Here is an 18,647-nt window from a genome sequence, read left to right on the forward strand (position 1 = left end):
GACAGCAGAGAAGGGAGAAAAGAAAGGAGGAAGACTGTGTGAGGAGTCCAAGGGGAAGGACAAAGAGAGGAATGGACATCAGAGGCCCAGAGAAGCAAATGGTCTGAAAAGCCGGGGGGCTGATGCGAGAGGAAAGGTTGGAGCTAAAGGGGCTAACAGAGGAGTGGGGGCCAAGCCAAATAATATACTGTCCACCCAGGAAGTGTATGCAGCCATGGTGGTCCCTCGCACTCCTGTAGCACCAAGACACCAGGAGAAGACCCGAGACCAAGGTACTGAACCCGTTCTCTAGCACGATGGGGGGATGTAACTTTTAGAAAGAAAGAAAGGTAGACTGAATTACAGTAGGGGGGGGGTCTGTATTTTGTTTCCTTGCCTTGTATTTATTTTCAGTACCTTTTTTAAGATTGATTATTTGGAAAGGTGGGATCAAAGAAGTGTTATCAACAGATAACCACCGTGTGTTCTTCAGGTGTGATTGCTAAATGCATATGACAGCAGTTCTCCTGTATTTGACCTAACAATGAAACATGTAGCCCATAGCAGCAGCATGTTTCAAGATCATTTTATTAGTAATTCCATATAATGAGAACAGTTAAGTACAGTAAAGTCACAATGTTCCAGTGAATCAAGATTACACCCACCACACACCCCTTTGGCAAAACTCATGTATTTGCATCCTTAATACAATCTAGGTACACACTGGAAAAACGACCAGTGTTCAGAGTAAATATTAATTATAATTAAAAACATTATTCTCCATTTGTGTTGAATTGTATTGCCAGCTACAAGGAAAGAAAACATTTCACAGTCCTTTGTAGAAGTCTTCTGAAATAAAAGGTCCATATGTGTAGCCTTAAGAAAAGAAAAAGGACAAAGAAATAGAAAGAGGACGTGTTTTTGTGGTCTACAGTGAATACTTTTGTTAAAGTAATTCCAAGACAAGACAGCTCCCCTAAAGGGAAGGTGACAGAATAGTTAAGGGATTAATAGCTTAAAGGCGGGGTAGGTCATTTTGGAGAAACCAGCTTGAGATCGCTAGAATTAGAAAATACACAACCGGAAGAAATCTGCCACTTCCTTACAGAGCCCCTCCTCCAACACACACGAACGCGCACATGACCAAAGAGTGCACAAGATCAGTTTGTGCACAGATGGAAGGCTGACAGGCAGGTAGGCCATCCAGTTACTTTAGCCGGCCCGGCTCAGATGATTGGTCGTGCTTTTTACAGTACTACGGCTTCCACAGATGAAATTTTGTTATGTACTTATTGTCAAAGCATTTAAGATATTCATTGCTATCGGGATGTTAAGAGCATTCCATAGAATATAACAAGTGTTTCTGAAGTGAATTACATCTTTAATAGTGGAGGAGTTTCAGAATTGTGTGCTAATGAAAGGGTCAGGGGGCCACCTAGATCGCTCAGCATCGTCCTCTTGGTACTACTACATGTTGAGTAAATAGAAATGTATATGACTTGAAGGTCATTAGATTCAGTCTTCTGAAAACTCACAGTTCCTCCTGATGTTTTAAATCAAATTACCCACAGAACAAGCTAAAAACTCAACATTTAAATATTGACCAAAAAAGTCAGATTTAAAAACATGCCTATTTACCAAGGCCGGATTAATACCTCCAGGGGCCCCCGGGCACTTAGAGCTCATGGCCCCCCCAACCCTTCCCAAAATAAGAATGCGAGCACACGTAACACCACGTAATAAGTTTGCTCATATGGTAAATCCGGCCAAGCTATTTACACCTCCAGCTGACACAGAACCATGGCACAAGTTCAATATAATCCTCCTTTCATCTTCAGACTCTTCATCAGCGTGTCTCAAACCCTGTGTTTTTTAGCAACCTTCTACTGAAAACGAGTTTGATTGTTAGCCTGAAAACTAAAACAATGCTCTAAAACTGAGTAAACTGAACACCTCTGTATGAACACTATCACTCATGAGCAGGTGAGCTATATCTGTGCCAGAACTGTTACGTTATTTGAGCATTAAAAGGTTTAAGAAGAACGTTGGGTTACGTATTGTAACCCTTGTCGTATTAGCACAGGCGGAGCCCTCTACTGGACTCTATGGGTACTACCCTCTATGCAAGCATTCTCCCACTGAGACTTCTATAGATGTAGCCGGCCTTGGGCGGGCCTACCTGAATGCGCGTGCATCACACCGTATAAAAGGATGCCTCGCCTCCTGACTATCATCCTACACCTCTCTTCAGCGAGCGGAATAGGACAGACAGTGCCCTGAGTAGAGGGCTCCGCCTGTGCTAATATAACAAGGGGTACAATACGTAACCCAACGTTATATCTCTCACAGGCTCCGCCCTCTACTGGACTCTATGGGTACAGTGGGTGGAGCCGCGATATATACGCGCACTGTCGACCAAAAACAACATTCCACCGTACTGCCCCTGACCGGCTTTTATGGTCAGCAGCTGCTGCCCCACATTCTCCTTTAACCCGGTTATAACCGAGGAGAAATCTGGGCTGTGGCTGACAGAGCACACCCTGCTGCGCTTACCTCGCAGAAAGTGTGCTCAAAAAACAGTGCCGGGGACCCCCCCCCCCCCCCACAGACGGATGGGGAGAGCCCCCTCGGCCCCGAATGGGCTTACTACACGTTCAATGCGAGTGCATTGCACAAACTCCCCGCGAAGGGAATATTTGCCCATGGAGGGTTGACACAGAAAGGGCCGATTATTTACTGAGGACCCTGAACGCACCGCCACGCGCTCTTGTGTGAGTGCGCGCTCCACCCTAATGCTGTTCTCACCACTACGGTAAACAGCATTAATCAGAGTCTTTATAGGCATAGTGTGTTTTACTAAGGTCCCTGAACGCACCGCCACGCGCTCTTGTGTGAGTGCGGGCTCCGGCATAATTCAGCCTTTACCACTACGGGTAAACTGCATTGGAGTCTTTGCTCTAGGCGTAGTGTGTTCTCTGACAGCAATACGCCGGCCATAATGTCCCTGTACCCGCATAGCGCTCTCCTTTAGATAGCACTCCCTGCGGTTCATCCCTCTCATCTGCGCATGCCCACTAGCCACCTCCTTTAAAGAAGCTACAGCTGGGGCAGCGAATGGGGAATTTGTACGGTTAACATTGTGTGAAGGCCTAAGTGTAGCCTTTGTGGAAACAAAAGACACTTAGATTTGGATACAGATCAACCTCATTCTTATTAGAAAACGTAGTGATCTGTTCATTATACAGGGAGGAGGCGGAATTCGCCCCCTCGTCCCGGGCGGAGAGATGTTCTCCCCCCGCCAGTCAGATCCGTAAAGACGGAAAGCCCGTCCCCGTTAGTGCCGGCACGCCGGTTCCACGGGGTGGGCCGAAGAGGTGGAGGGCGCCGCGGGCACGGGATCTCCGTGCCGGCACCTCTCCCTTCGTCTCACCTCTCTACTGAGGTCTTTGAACGCACCGTGGCCCGCCCTCGGGGGAGGGGGGCCGCGCGCGCCGTCACAATGCTGTCTCTTTGAAACGGACATTATGGGGAAAAGTGGAATTGTGGAGAGAAATGACTCTTACTCTGGGATAAATGCAATAGTCTTTGAATGCATTTTTCCCACACACACCTCACTCCAGAACTAGAGTTAACAAACGTAAAACACCGTTCTCCTGCGAGGGTCCCTGAACGCACCGCGGCCACTCTCACGAGGGCCGCGCGCCCACGTATTAACGCTGTATTTCCCATTGCAACAGTGAAATGCATTAATCTGAGCTATTATACCAGGCAAGGTGTGTTTTCTGACAACAGCACGCCGGCAATAGCGTCTCTTGAACCCGCACAGTGCTTTGACAGCACTCGGTTTATTCCACTCACGTGCACACGCCCACCTGCTGGCTCCCTATACTGGGGTTTACAGCAGGGGCGGGGAGTGTAGGACAGTGTTTCTTCCACTGGGGATGGGCAAGAAGCAGCTACGCTGCGACTAATCCTCATCCCGTGAGCAAGGAGATCGATCCATAGAGCCCTTCCGTAAACACGGGGGCTCCCAGGAGATCAACACGATCCTCTTTGGAAAGTGCCACGCGGCGTGATATCCCAGGGACATCACACGGCGGGCAGCGGTGGCGGCCTGTGATGAAGTAGGGTCGACCCTATATCACGTGAAGCCACCGAGCACCGGTCCCTGGGGGAACCGGGCCTGGGGCAAGGCCCGTGGACCAAACTACTTATTCGGCCTTGCGGCCCAATAATCGCTCTGACCTGGTGAGGCGGGGGCATCTCTCGCAATAAGTGAGTATCCCACACACCCACCGCCATGATCATCATCCAGGGAGAGTACAGCTCTGGGCGGTGGACTTCCATGGACTCCAGACCCGGAAGGAATGGCGAACGTGAATGGCACCGCCTCGGCCATATCCTGGTCCCCCAACCACTCGAAGCAAGGTGGTGGGGATCGGCGCTCGCTATTTCAGCCAGGGCACGAAGGACAGGCCCGGGTCTCTAGCAGTGGCGACCCCCTGGAGGTATGATAACTCTTTCTTCTTCTATCAAACGTCTCAGTCTCTCGTGGAATCACTTCCGCTGCTGAAGAGAAAAGGATGATAGTCAGGAGGCGAGGCCTCATTTTATACGGTGTGATGCACGCACATTCAGGTAGGCCCGCCCAGGGCCGGCTACTATAGAAGTCTCAGTGGGAGAATGCTTGCATAGAGGGTAGTACCCATAGAGTCCAGTAGAGGGCGGAGCCTGTGAGAGATATAACTGTATGTTTGTTGGTAAGTATACACCTGAGAAGATGAAACTCGGATTTTACTGAGTTGTATGAAAGTTTTAGTGTTCTTCAAGATTCAAGTTACCTTGCTTCGAGTATTTGATATACAAATGGTAATTGTATGGGTGGAGTATTCCTTTTGAGGTAAGAAAACATAAGTGAAGTGGTTCACCAATAACTTTGTCCACATTTTATTCCCAAACTGTTCAGTTTCCAAATGACTCTGTTACTCCTCATATAACTAACTACTGTCCATATTTTGTGTTCTTAGGCCAAAACCATGACAGGACCCAAGACAACCCCCCTATCCTCTCCAGATCCAGCAGTGAGGGGGGCTCAAACAGAATGTCCCTTAGCTCAGACACAGAAGGCCCCCCACCAGGGCCTCTGCATCCTTCTCTATCCAATCGAAGCAACCCTGTCATCAGCGAAGAAGATGGGGAGGGAGTTTCAACTCCCTGTGCAAACGTCCAGAATGGTGTAATCCACTGTGACGAAAAAACTGAGATGGACTGTACCAAGTCAGAGGTGGACGCACAGGGAGGAAAAGATGACAATAACACTGAGGTCCCTCAGGGAGATGGTGCGGCTGCTCAGACTGTACCAAAGAGTGAATCTGCAGCAGGGTTACATTATGACTCTGTCAAATACACTCTGGTGGTCGATGAACATGCTCAGTTGGAGCTGGTCAGCCTCAAGGACTGCTTGCATGGTTACCATGAGCACAAAGACGACAGCGATTCAGAGACGGTCTATCAGTCAGCCAATGAGGAGGAAGACCCAGAGTATGAGGAGGAGAGGAAGAGGATAGAAGAAGCAACAAAGCAAGGTAATGATACAGCTTCATTCTTAACATGGCTGACATCATTTGTGTCACAAAGCAGTATCACTATGAAGTTCATCGGAATGTTTTTCAAATGAGAGGATCCCATCTCTTTGGGAGCATGAATGTAGGCTACTCGGCTAAATTCATGATCAATGTTCCTGTTATAAGACATCTTGTGTAACAACACATGTCTGCATTTGACCATATGCACACTGGTGGCAGAGGCTACCGTACAAGGTGCCGGCGGCACCGCAGGAGGGATACACATAAAGAAAAAGAAGAAACACTAAGCGCTTTTTGAGTTAACTTAGGCCTTGTAACTGATTCCCCAGCACTTATTATGGTATACTTTCACTTGTTCGGAGTTTGAATCTTTATGGAACTTTTTACACTTATTGTAAGTCTTTGGACAAAAGCTTCAGCTAAATGATATGTAATGTAAACGCTCCACACATAAGACATTTGGGTTCTAGCATCTGGCCCAAGGTCACAGTCATGTAAACTGCAGGGCCAGGGAACGAACAACCAATATTCCAATGAGTGGACGACCTCAGCCTAAAACCAGGTGCTACGTTGTTATATGTCCCCATGTGGAAGACTTATTTCATGTCCAATATTGATTCAGAGAAACATAACTATTCTCAGGGAATTGTATCTTTGTTGTTAGGATTGAGATGTTTAGGAAGCGTTCTCACTTAGCCTACTGGACAAACGGCTTATGGGTTGGCATCAGAGTAAAACTGCGCAATGCCGGTTTGTGATTTTAATATAATTGAAGGACTAATTGTCTCATCGATGAGGCGATCAATACAAAAAAGACTAAGAGGACCTATACTGAGCCCTGTTGAACACTGCTCAATGTGCGGAGGACCACACTTTGTACAAGATGATTTTGCAGGTGTAGCTTCAGGACAGAATATATGAAATCAGTTCCTTGGTTGTTGTTTCTTGCTGCAAAGAGTGTAACTCTTACTTGTTTTCTGCTCCAAGAGAGGAGGAAAGAGGAAGAAAAGAGAAAAAAGGAGGAAGAAGTCACCAAGAAGAGGAGGGAAGAGGATTTGAAAAGGCGGAGGGAGGAGGAGGTACAAAGGAGAAGGGAAGTTGTGGCAAGGACCTGGAAGCAGTCCAAGGTAACCTCCACAACAACCTCAGAGGAAGAGGAGTCGAATGGAGAGACGGCCGTCCCTTCCAGAAGTAAAAAGTTCCTCAACCTTTTTTCCAACAGCAGCACTCAATACAGCGCCACTGGTATGTTTATTGTCCAAGTGTTTTATTTGAACGAAAAATCATTTAGAAGTATATATTCATAAAGTTCCCTTTATTTATCACCTCTATATGTGTGTTTGCCTGTTGAATATGCTGCTCATTGAGGTCCTAAATGTTAGTTTTGTTTGCTTTGTCTTAACTCATTCTTCACAAGTGGTATAATATAAGTATATGTGGAAGTATCGGTTATAGGAGCAGGAAACATTTTACACATTGTTATAAGAACTATGTTGATTTAAGCATATCTTTTGTTTACAACAACCTGAACACATGCATGCTGCTTGCCATTTGAATGTTGTTGTTTGTTTATGTTAGGATTTTGTTTGTCACATACACAATCCTAACATGTGTTTTCTTAAGTACTCTTTTTTGACATTTTAGACATTTTAACACAATACACAGAACAATGTACAACACCCCCACACCCCACCACTGATGGCCACACAGCACATCCACAATTTGACAACAATTGAATGATATTAATAATAATCCTCATCAACATAATCACAATAATACAGAGAGACCAGGGGCCTATACTGCGAACCTGGTTCAACCTAACCTGGATATGTTTGAGTTAGCCGGTTGGCCTAATCCAAAACATACGCGCTCTCGCTAAACGGTACTACGACGCTGGTTATCAAGTGGATCGCTCAAGCCAACCGTGTCCTATCTAGTTAGGTGCGCGTTCACATGAAAGAGGTGGTATTTGGAGCATTCGACCAATCACAAACATGGAGAAGCGTACTGACAGCGCAGCGTCTTTTCTATCAGCTGTGCACCGTTAGGGTGTAAATATAACCTATCTACCAATTGGATCAAATATAAAAGTCAGCCGAATTATTATTGATACTGCAAGGAGACGTATTTTGTGAAAAGAAATGCAAGATGTTGTTTAATTGTTGATATTTATGATCCACGTCGCATATTCAGTTTTGACGGCAGTTCTTCAAGTTTGTCCGGAAGTCTTCTCATCAGGGCTCTATAAATAAAGAACTACAGCAGATGTGTAATATTTAATGCAGCCGAACCGTGTATTACAATGCCGTTATGTGATGACTTCCAAAGAGAAAAGCAAGAACACTCGGAATAAAGTATTATTTTATTTTGAAAAAATGTTTTCGGATATCATATCGCATTAACATCATATCCCAACATGCATTGCGGCTAAAATATCCAATCAACGAGCTTCAAGCTGAGGATCTTGGGTAATCTGTTCAGTGGGTTTTTGGTGTGTATCCTAGAAATGTCCCTTTTATAGGCCTACGTCTGTTTCCGGTGACTTTAACTACAGCTAAAAATCCCAAGATTATAGAATTAAACTAATAAATAAAAACAAGGATACTTGTGTGTTATTGTTGAGTAAATAACAGTGTGTTATTTAGAAAAGAATAACAAATTAGAAGGAAAAAAAGATTTTCAAAAATACAGATTTCAGTATTTTGAGGCTCTAAGCCCCATTTCTTTTCCTCACAGACGGGAAAAAAAGTCCGACATTATACGATTTAAAATAAAAACATAAAACACTGGCATGTAATTTACGTTAGAATAAATAGAATGGTTTTGAATAATAGATGAGAGTAAAATCGACGTCACTTTACAGCCCCGCCCTCTTTTGGGGAAACCAACGCTGTCATTTGAACGGCGATCAAGCCTGAAGCCACAGAGCTCTTCTGTTACTGTCCTTTCTTCTTAGAGGAAGTACAGAAACACGTAACTCTGGATTTGTTTTAATGTTTGAGGTGCAATAAACGACACAGCAGCTTTTTGGCATGTTAAAACTATTATGTTCTGCCTCGCTCATGAGAGTAACAGCTGGAGAAATTACAGCCTCACCTACTGATTTCAAATGTGTGCTCTAAAATGATATTTATAAATGACTAGTATCATTATTATAAGCAAGACAATAAAGGGCAAAGATATGTAGAAAATAAACGTATTTACGATACGTTCATAAGAAACGTAACGTGGGAGAGAATATGCCTCTAGAAGATATGTAGAAAATAAACGTATTTGAGATACGTTCATAAGAAACGTAACGTGGGAGAGAATATGCCTCTAGAAGATATGTAGAAAATAAACGTATTTGAGATACGTTCATAACGAACGTAACGTGGGAGAAAATACGTTTCTAGCTAAACGTAATTGAGAATGCAGTTTAGTTCTGTGGGAACGCAATTTTTAGGAGACAGGGTTGGCACACAATATTTCAAAAGTGGTTTCTATGTTGCTCTTTATTTGTGTATGTATTTGTGATAAGTGTGCGTCTTTACGCAATGACGTTGGCCTTGCGGTTTGATATATATTGTACCGCAGGTCCGCAGCACATGACGGTTTTGTGTGCCCTCCATAGGCGGCGCGTGAGCCTCAGGTTTGAGAAGGCTAAATAACCTCTTTTACCTGACGCTGCCCGCCTCCGGCGTCTATAGAAAAGAGATCAACTCAGTGTGCGGAGTTTAAATCTCTCAAGTCATATTACAGGATAAAGGAAATACAGTTTAAACTGCCGTATGCAGAGAAGACGCCGACGTGTCGCACTTATCATTCATATCACATCATCAATCAGATCATCGATCATATAATATCATAATATATCATATATTTCCTTATCTGAGTCAGCTTCTCCAGCCTCATCTGGCCGTGCAACACTCACAGTGTCACAGACTGTATTGTATGCAGAAGTATTATTTTAAGCAACACATTAGGTTGACGAAACACTCAACTCAAATGTAATTAAAGTCAGATCCCCTCATGTCTTAGACGGGGCAGTGATATCATAAAACTGTTGTACGCTTTCAAACACTCGGTATTATTTATTTTGTAACCAGTTGTTCTGTATTCACCTTGCAGGTTATATGTTTAAGTCATGGATGTTCAAAGCTCATATTTGTCTAATATTAGTTTACTTTTCATTAATGAAGTATGACGCTGCGCTGTCAGTACACTTGTCCCTGTTTTTGATTGGTCAAATGTTGCTAACCCCGCCCCTTTCACGTGAACGCGCTCTCAGCTGGAGAGAGAATCCCTGGCTTGATTTACCGAGTTGATAACCAGCGTCGTCGGACCGCTTAGCGAGATCTCGTTTGTTAGTTTGTTGTTGTTAGTTTGTTTGTTACTCAAACATATCCAGGGTCTGTTGAACTGGCTTCGTAGTACAGGGCACTGGTGGCTGCATAGCAGCGCTAATGTCAAAGACACAGACATTATACATTATATTTTTATTTTACCAGGATGCAGTGACACAAATATTTGGGAAGGCTTAGCCTTCCCTAGCCTACAGTACCCGCCGCCCCTGGTGCCCTCCCATGAAAATCATATGCCCCCCCTTTAGATTTGTTCTGGCGCCGGGTCTCACCAGACGTAGGATGCATGGCAGGCCCAGTTGTAAATATCAAATTAGGCATAGTAAGGTCGTCCCTATCTGTAGGTTGCTGTCGTATATTAAGCCTTTGTCTGGGTTTTTTGCCATGCAAAAATAAATTCAGAAAGTGATTTATTTTGGAAGTCAAGATAAAATGTATTAGTCAAGTAAATAGGGGGCATCTTTAATGGATATAAGTGATGGGGGAGGACACTCATCTTAATGAGACTGATCCGACCCATCAACAGAAACTGGGCATCTGTGTTATTCATGGTCCCTAACGGCATAGATTCAGATTTACTATAATTTATCTTGTAGCCAGATATGGCACTGAACTCACTAAAGACTGTCATCGTAGTAGAAATCGACAGCTTGGGGCACGACAAAAATAGCAAGATATTGTCCACGTATAAGGCCATTTTATGTTGCACAAACTTCTGCATATTACTGATAGAATAACGCCCGTGAACAAAGCTGATCTGGTCAGGTTTAATGAGAGTTGGAAGAAGATTCTCCAGCCTCTTTGCAAGAAGTTTTGAGAGCAATTTGCTGTCAACTTAAAGGAGACCTATCATGCTATATTTAAATAATATATTGTTTGGCCATACCTATATAAGGTATATTTATACGTTTTCTATTTCAAAATACCAAACAGATCATGCATTTTAGCCATGCCTCATTTCGCTCTATTTTCCTCTCCTCCACCCTGTCTTTGCATGTGCTGCAGCTGACCACGCCCCCCTGCAAAGGTGGGGCCGAGTTACGAGCATCATGTTACCATGCTGTTACCATGCCACGGCAACCTCTCATTCCCCTGATTTGTGCTTCTCGTCACTGACGTCAGACTATTTTCAAATCTGGATCAGTCTATATCAGATCCGTTAAAGCCCCGTTTTTAGAGATTTGGGTACGGAGGAAAAGAGAGAGGGTTGTGTTTTCTGACACTTGGTGAGTTCCCTGACACACCGGGGACACATATTCATGTATAAAAGACGTACAAAGGTGCATTTTGCATGATAGGTCCCCTTTAGGCTGATAGTTCTGTAAGAACCACATACATCAGGGGGTTTACCTGAGGGGTAAGACCCCCCTGCTACAGAAAACAATAACAAAAAGAAGAAGAATAGAATAATAAAAATTAGGTGGAATAATACTTTTCTGTGCCAAATAACTAATGATGAAAATATATCACTCAAACCAATATTTGATGGCCATTTTTGACAATTGAGTTACTCTGTTTTGAATATGTATACGATTGTAATGTCTTCAAATCCATAAAAAAATGAGGATATCATTAATATGAAAAAGGTGAAGGTGTACTCAGCCTCAGTGAAGGTGTCCTACACATAAAGCTAAAAACGTAGTCACGGTGGCCAAATTGTGCTCTCCATTCCCAAGTAAGCTGTTATGACTGTAACATGGCTGCTGTATCACTCAGGTGCTGGCTCCTTTGGTGTATTCTCCTGTGTTTTGGATGGAGTGGAGAGACAACAGAGCCACAGAGCTGCCTACAGGTCAAAACTTATACTCATATACAAACTAACTGTGACATGTCCAAATCAACACGGAGACTGAATTCTGTATACTCCCTTTCCTTTCTTTAGGTTTGTCCCTCGTCATTCAGATGAGCTGTACCTAGAAACGGATGACCCGGTGCTGCTGCTGAAGCAGTCTGAGGACCTGTGGTGTCAGGGCTACAACATGAGGACCGGGGCTACCGGCATCTTCCCTGCCTTCTACGCCGTCAGGCTGCCCACAGACACTATCCAAGGTCCATTGCAACAGAAATCTAAAATACAACAACTGAATAGCAGAGAGACAAGTGAGAAAAAAACATCTAGTGTTCTATTAAAGTCTGATACAAAATGTTCAGTGTATGTTGGCACATTAGTGATGGTTCAAATACATTGCCAGCTGATTGTAATACATGTAAAGTAACAAAACTAGCTAACATAAAATATACTGTATATTCCTTGTGTTTACAGTTTATGGAGAAATTAATACTCAGCTTGAAGAAAACATGAATACTTTGAACCCTTTTGAAAAATGTTAGGGAGTGGTGCACTTCAACCTGTTGTGGCCAGAATGAGTATAACACCAGTTTATTTTCAACTGTTTAATCAATATGATTAATTTTCTCACTTTCCACTCACTGCTTATTTCCTGACACCATCAGCTTGTCATTATTTAAGTTGATGCTATTATTATTATTATTGTTTTCCCATAGCTGCGAAGGATAGCTCGATAGAGAAGTTCCTGGTGCGATTCCTGGGTTCGGTGCAGGTTCCCATCCACAAAGGCACCGACATGCTTTCCTCTGCGATGCAGAAGGTACGTACAGGCAGTGAGAACAGAAACACACCATGAAAGCGATATAGTGGTGAATAAATACAACAACCTCCAGCTGGCGATCATGACATTGTCACGGTTTGTATGCGGACCTAAAAGCAGTAAAAACAGGGAGGCTGGTCAGGGGATGTAAATAAAGGTGAGCTTTTATTAAATAAAAAGCTGGTTCGACACACAAAAAGCTACGGAGCAGGCAAGGGGGAACAAAAGGGAAAGTAACAAACAAAACAAAAACAAACCGGGAACACAGGAGGGCAGACCAGGGGGGTGTACTACGAAGCAGGATTTTCGCTTAGCCGGCTAAATTTAGGGGAAACTCCGGCTTTCCGATCCTACGAAGCTGGTTCTCTTTTTAGCAGGCTAGATCTCCATGGTAACTTATGCTTAGCGGCTAACCTGGTCGGGACCAGGGGGGTATACTACGAAGCAGGATGTTCGTTTAGCAATCTAGCTTCTGGGATTTCCGGTACTACGAAGCTGGTTCACTTTTTAGCGGGCTAGATCTCCATGGTGACTTATCCTGGAACCTAGTCTGTGCTCCGAAGCAGGATAGGTTCCAGGATAAGAAATCAACTCAGCGAAAGCACCACGCCTGCTGACCAATCAGAGCTCAGTGTGCGGAGAAAATACAGTTTAAACTTCCGTTGCAGGAAAGACGGCCGGCCAAAATCACCGACTGTGTGAACGTGAAAATGAATAGAACATCACCTCCCATCTTCAGAGCAATCTGACTATTCTAACTAGGCCTATTATACTATTATATTCAGAAAGCTTAATTAAATATCTGCCACAACATAAGTAACCGGATCAAAGTAACATTACGTTGCCTACAGTCCGCGGCACTGTGAGTGCAGACGTCGATGTGTCACATTATCATTCATATCACATCATAATGTATCATATATTTCCTTATCTGAGTCAGCTGAGCCGTATCTGGCCGTGCAACACTCAGTGTCACAGACTGTGTGCAGAAGTATTATTTTAAGCACATTAAGTTGACGAAACACTCGAGTCAAATGTAATTAAAGTCAGATCCACTCGTGTCTTGGACGGGGCAGTGATATCATAAACCTGTTGCTCCAAATACCACCCCTTTCATGTGAACGCGCACCTAACTAGATAGGACACAGCTGGCTTGAGCGATCCACTTGATAACCAGTGACGTGGTACAGTTTAGCGACAGCGCGTATGTTTTGGATTAGGCCAACCGGCTAACTCAAACATATCCAGGTTAGGTTGAACCAGCTTCATAGTATAGGCCCCAGAGGTTCTCAAACTTTTTTCAATAATGTACCCCCTTTGAAAACAAATTCAGCCAAGTACCCCCTGATCAGCGCAAAAACAATTTGTTAAGGAAAAAAAGCCTATATAAATGTTACGGTGAGTGAAGCAAACAGGACCCAAATGCAGATAACGCTGAAAAAAGCCTTTATTTCAAGGATAAAATAAAAATAACTTGGACAAAACAGAACTCTCACTGGTGAACTCATTCACAAACAGAAGACGAACCAACACTGAACACAGGACGAGACGAGACTAAATACAGGGATGGGTAATCACAAGACGAGAAACAGCCGGGCAGGGGAGGAGAAACACAAGGGCCACAGGTGAACACAATCAGACAAACCAGGGAAACTAACGACAGGGGAAAAACACAGGAAGAAGGACCAGACAATATACAAGGAAGAAAACACCCAAAACAAGACATACAAAACGTGACATAACACAATAAACGTGACAGAACCCCCCACCCCTAAACATTTTTTTAAAAACCCCACAAAAGTCCAAAACCTCAAGCAGCGTGGGTGGAGGCGGTCCAGAGGAGGAGGGACGCAAAACTAGGGCCACCAGGGTGGGGGGAGGGGGTCTGGAGGACGGGTCTTGGGCTGACAGCCCAGGAGCACAGCGGAGGACCCGGAAGGGATCTCGGGCGGACGGCCTGGGGACAAGGCAGAAGCCGAGAAGGGGGACTTGGGCGGACAGCTCGGGGACAAGGCAGAGTCCAAGGTGGGGAACTCGGGCGGACGACCCGGCGGCAAGGCAGAGTCCAAGGTGGGGGTCTCGGGCGGACGGCCCGGGGGCAAGGCAGAGTCCATGGTGGGACGAAGGCCACAGCGGGCAAACTCAGGGGGCCGAGCATGAGGGCGAAGGTAGCGGCAGGAAGAGTCAGGGGGCCGGGCCTGAGGGCGAGGACCGCGGCTCTCAGGGGGCCGGGCTCGAGGGCGAAGACCTGACAGCTCCCGGAGGCCGGGCAGGAAGGCGCTGACGGGACAGCTCCGGAGGCCGGGCAGGACCCGGTGTCGGCCGGACAGGAACCGGAGGGACAGGCTTCGGCAGAATCCCCCACGGAAGAGGACCAGGAGTTGGCAGGACCCCCGGCGAGACAGGTGATGGCGGGACCTCCAACGGAACAAGACATGGGATTGGCAGGACCCCCGGCAGAAGAGTAGTTGGTGGGGTCCCCAGCGGAACCTCCAACGGCACAGGACATAGGATTGGCAGGACCCCCGGCAGAAGAGTAGTTGGTGGGGTCCCCAGCGGAACCTCCAACGGCACAGGACATAGGATTGGCAGGACCCCCGGCAGAAGAGTAGTCCACGGGACCCCCAACGGGACAGGACATGGAGCTGGCAGGACCCCCAGCAGAACCTCCAACGGCACAGGACATAGGGTTGGCAGGACCCCCGGCAGAAGAGTAGTTGGCGGGACCTCCAATGGCACAGGACATAGGATTGGCAGGACCCCCGGCAGGAGAGTAGTCGGCGGGGCCTCCAACGGGACAGGACATGGAGTTGGCAGGATCCCCAGCGGAACCTCCAACGAACCAAGACATTGGGTAGGGACTCGAGACGTGACTCAAGAGGGGACTCGAGAGGGGACTCGAGATGGGACTCGAGAGGGGACTCAAGAGGAGAACTAGAGAGGGGACTCGAGAGGGGACTAGAGGAGGGACTAGAGGAGGGAACTCGAGAGGTGACTAGAAAGGGGACTCGAGAGGTGACTTGAGAGGGAACTCGAGAGGTGACTTGAGAGGGAACTCGAGAGGTGACTTGAGAGGGGACTCGAGAGGGAACTTGAGAGGTGACTTGAGAAGAAACTGGAGAGGGAACTCGAGAAGAAACTGGAGAGGTAACTTGAGATGGGACTAGAGTAGGGACTTGAGAAGGGACTAGAGAAGTGACTAAAGGTGGAACTAGAGATGGGACTAGAGAAGTGACTAGAGGAGGGACTTGAGAAGGGAATTGAGTAGGGACTAGAGAAGGGACTAGAGAAGGGACTCGGGAAGGGACCAGAGAGGGGACTAGAGAAGTGACTCACATGATGGGCCCGTTAGGGTTACTACATATGCGCCGCCTGCAGAGGTGGTTCTCCAGCCTGCGCTTGGATCCCAAGAGGCACAAGCGCCGGCTGGTGACCATACCCCCCTCAGTGAGGGACAACCTCCGGTTTTGGGGGTCCCCGGATCACCTCCGGAGGGGGTCTCCACTGGGACGGGTGACCTCCTACATCACAGTGTTCACGGATGCATCCGGAACAGGATGGGGAGGGACCTGCCTGAAGAGGGCTATAGGTGGGCGCTGGGCTCTAACAGAGTCACGACACAGCAACCTCCTAGAGCTACGGGCGGTAGTGTTAGTCCTCCGGCATTTCATGCCCCTAATTCAGGGGGAACATGTCATGGTCAGGAGCGACAACAGCACCACAGTGGCTTATATCAACAAGCAGGGCGGAGGAACTGTGGTTATGGGCTTCAGAGGTGGTGTTATCTCTGAGAGCCCTCCATATCCCGGGACTGGAGAACGGGGGAGCCGACCTCATATCGAGGGGCGGCCTCCTGCCAGGCGAGTGGGTGCTTCACCCGAAGGTGGTGAAGCAGATCTGGGCCCAGTTCGGGAGAGCGGAAGTGGATCTGTTCGCCAGCCGGCGAAACAGCCACTGTGCCCTGTGGTTCTCCGTGGCCCTGAGCGACGACCCACCCTTGGGTTTGCACACGAGCCATGGCCAAGGAAGCTGCTATACGCCTTTCCACCGCTGCGTCTCATTCTCCCCCTCCTGAGGAGAGTGAGGCGAGAACGTCTGTCAGTCATCCTAGTGGCTCCGGATCACGTTGGGGCGCCGTGGTACTCAGAGATGACACAGATGAAGGTGGGCCAGCCCTGGGCGGTTCCCCAGTTCTGGGGGGCGATGTCTCAAGAGGCAGGTGCAATCGGGGCGTTACCCACTCTGGGCCGTCCTCTCCAGGCTTGGCTCCTGAGAGGGACAGGCTGAGACAGGGTGGATTGTCTGACAGCGTTATTCAGTCTATCCAGGCAGCTACAGCTGGATCCCCCACAGCCTGTTACAGGCCAAAGTGGCTAGGATTCCAGCGATGGTGTGAGGAGCGGAGAATAGAGCCCCTATCTTGTGAGTTAGGCTCTATTTTATCCTTCTTACAGTTACTGGTGGACAGAGGGCTTGCTCATTCTACAGTGAAGGTGTATGCAGCAGCCATCTCGTCCTGCCATGAGGGATTTGGCGGCAGGTCAGCCTTTAGTCAACCACTGAGACGCGGTTTTTAAAGGGGGTCAGGAGGCTGCGCCCAGTAGTGCACGCCTCCACCCCACAGTGGGACCTGCCCCTAGTGCTCGAGGCTCACCTCCTCCACCGGCAGCGCTCATTTCCCCACACGACTGAACAGGCTGACATGCCACACAAACAATGATGCCGCGCCCGCGTCCCACCGGTGAAAATCTCACACACACGTGCGAGCATTGTGCCTGCCCTGTCAACTGAGCGGTCCTAGTGCCCTTCATATACAGCACACAAACACACAGGCACGCAGCCAGACACACTGCATTGCGCGCAAACAGAAACATATTTTTTATTTTTCCCTTTCCACGGGAGTCCGGGACAAACAAAGTCCCGTACGGGACACGCCCCTTTTGGCTAAAATACGGGACGTCCCGGCTAATACGGGACGGTTGGCAACCCTAGGAAGGAGCCATGGCTAGCTATCAAGCTAAAGTAGCTACCGTTAGCAAACCCGAAAAGGAGTGTAAGCAACTGTGAAAACATGTATTTATTACATAAGACCAGGGTGAGAATGCCAAATGAAAAGAAAACTAAATGAAAAGTGTAGGGACAGGAAATGAATAAAAATGTTGAATATGAGTTTTCTTTTATGTCACCTGCACTGATGGCATTAGGGTTGAGGTAGAAGTCTTGAATCCAATCTCTGTTCAGAGTCGGGTGTACTGACCCTTTTACTGATCCAGTCAACTCGTGGCCCGTGACATGTTTTGTGAATTCTCCAGGCCGAAGCTCCAAATAAACCGTCAGTGTTTTCCATCAAAGCTCCAGCTCTCCTCGTGTCTCTCCGAGTCCTGTTTCAATTGCTTCAGAAGTTTCCCCCACAGTTACTGTTGTTACATTAGTGTATGGAACACAAGTAGGAGTTTTGAATACTGAGTGATGATTATTGTCTTGCTAAGTTTAAGCCGTCAAAGCACAGCAAAGGCAGAGGTCAAGTGTATTGCATTAATATTATGGGTAAACTTGGAAAACTATTCGTAATAAATGCGATCTATCCAACTCTCCTGAACGTTATTTCTCAGAAAGCTCCCCCATACAGCCCACCCACCCCCCTACCCCTCAATACACAAATAAACACACATACACAAACACAATTATGACTATTTCATACACATCTATAAAAGGATATAAAGTTGAGGTGACGACGTGTTGGACAAACACGGCTCTAAACTGGCCTAACACTACAGACAGGTAATAATAAATAAAACAGCTGAGAGTTAAAGTTGTGTTTAATGACTGACTGATGACTTGTGTTCACAGGTGGCGTGTAACAGGCGGTTAGCAGCTCAGCCCCCTTCAGCCTGTGTGCTGGAGGTCAGTGTGAGGGGGGTGAAGATCAGTGTCCAGGACCAGTGTCACTCTGCTCATAGGGTACGTGCACTACTCTATCGACATATCTTCACGTTCACACTTCTTCTAATCCAGCAATTGCAAGCTACTCAAAAAATAAATGTTTATCCAGTGTAAGTATATGTACTTATTTAAGAAGGGACAATGCACATGAATGAACATGAGCACTTGAGTCCATCAGGTATGTGCCA

General features: G+C 46.6%; 1 pseudogene; it reads left to right on the plus strand.

Moving 5' to 3' along the window:
• Positions 1 to 18,647, plus strand: part of LOC117449008 (C-Jun-amino-terminal kinase-interacting protein 1-like) — a 52,975-nt pseudogene that overhangs the window by 29,556 nt on the left and 4,772 nt on the right.

This window comes from Pseudochaenichthys georgianus, chromosome 7, assembly GCF_902827115.2.
Source record: "Pseudochaenichthys georgianus chromosome 7, fPseGeo1.2, whole genome shotgun sequence".
NCBI classification, from domain to species: Eukaryota; Metazoa; Chordata; class Actinopteri; order Perciformes; family Channichthyidae; genus Pseudochaenichthys; species Pseudochaenichthys georgianus.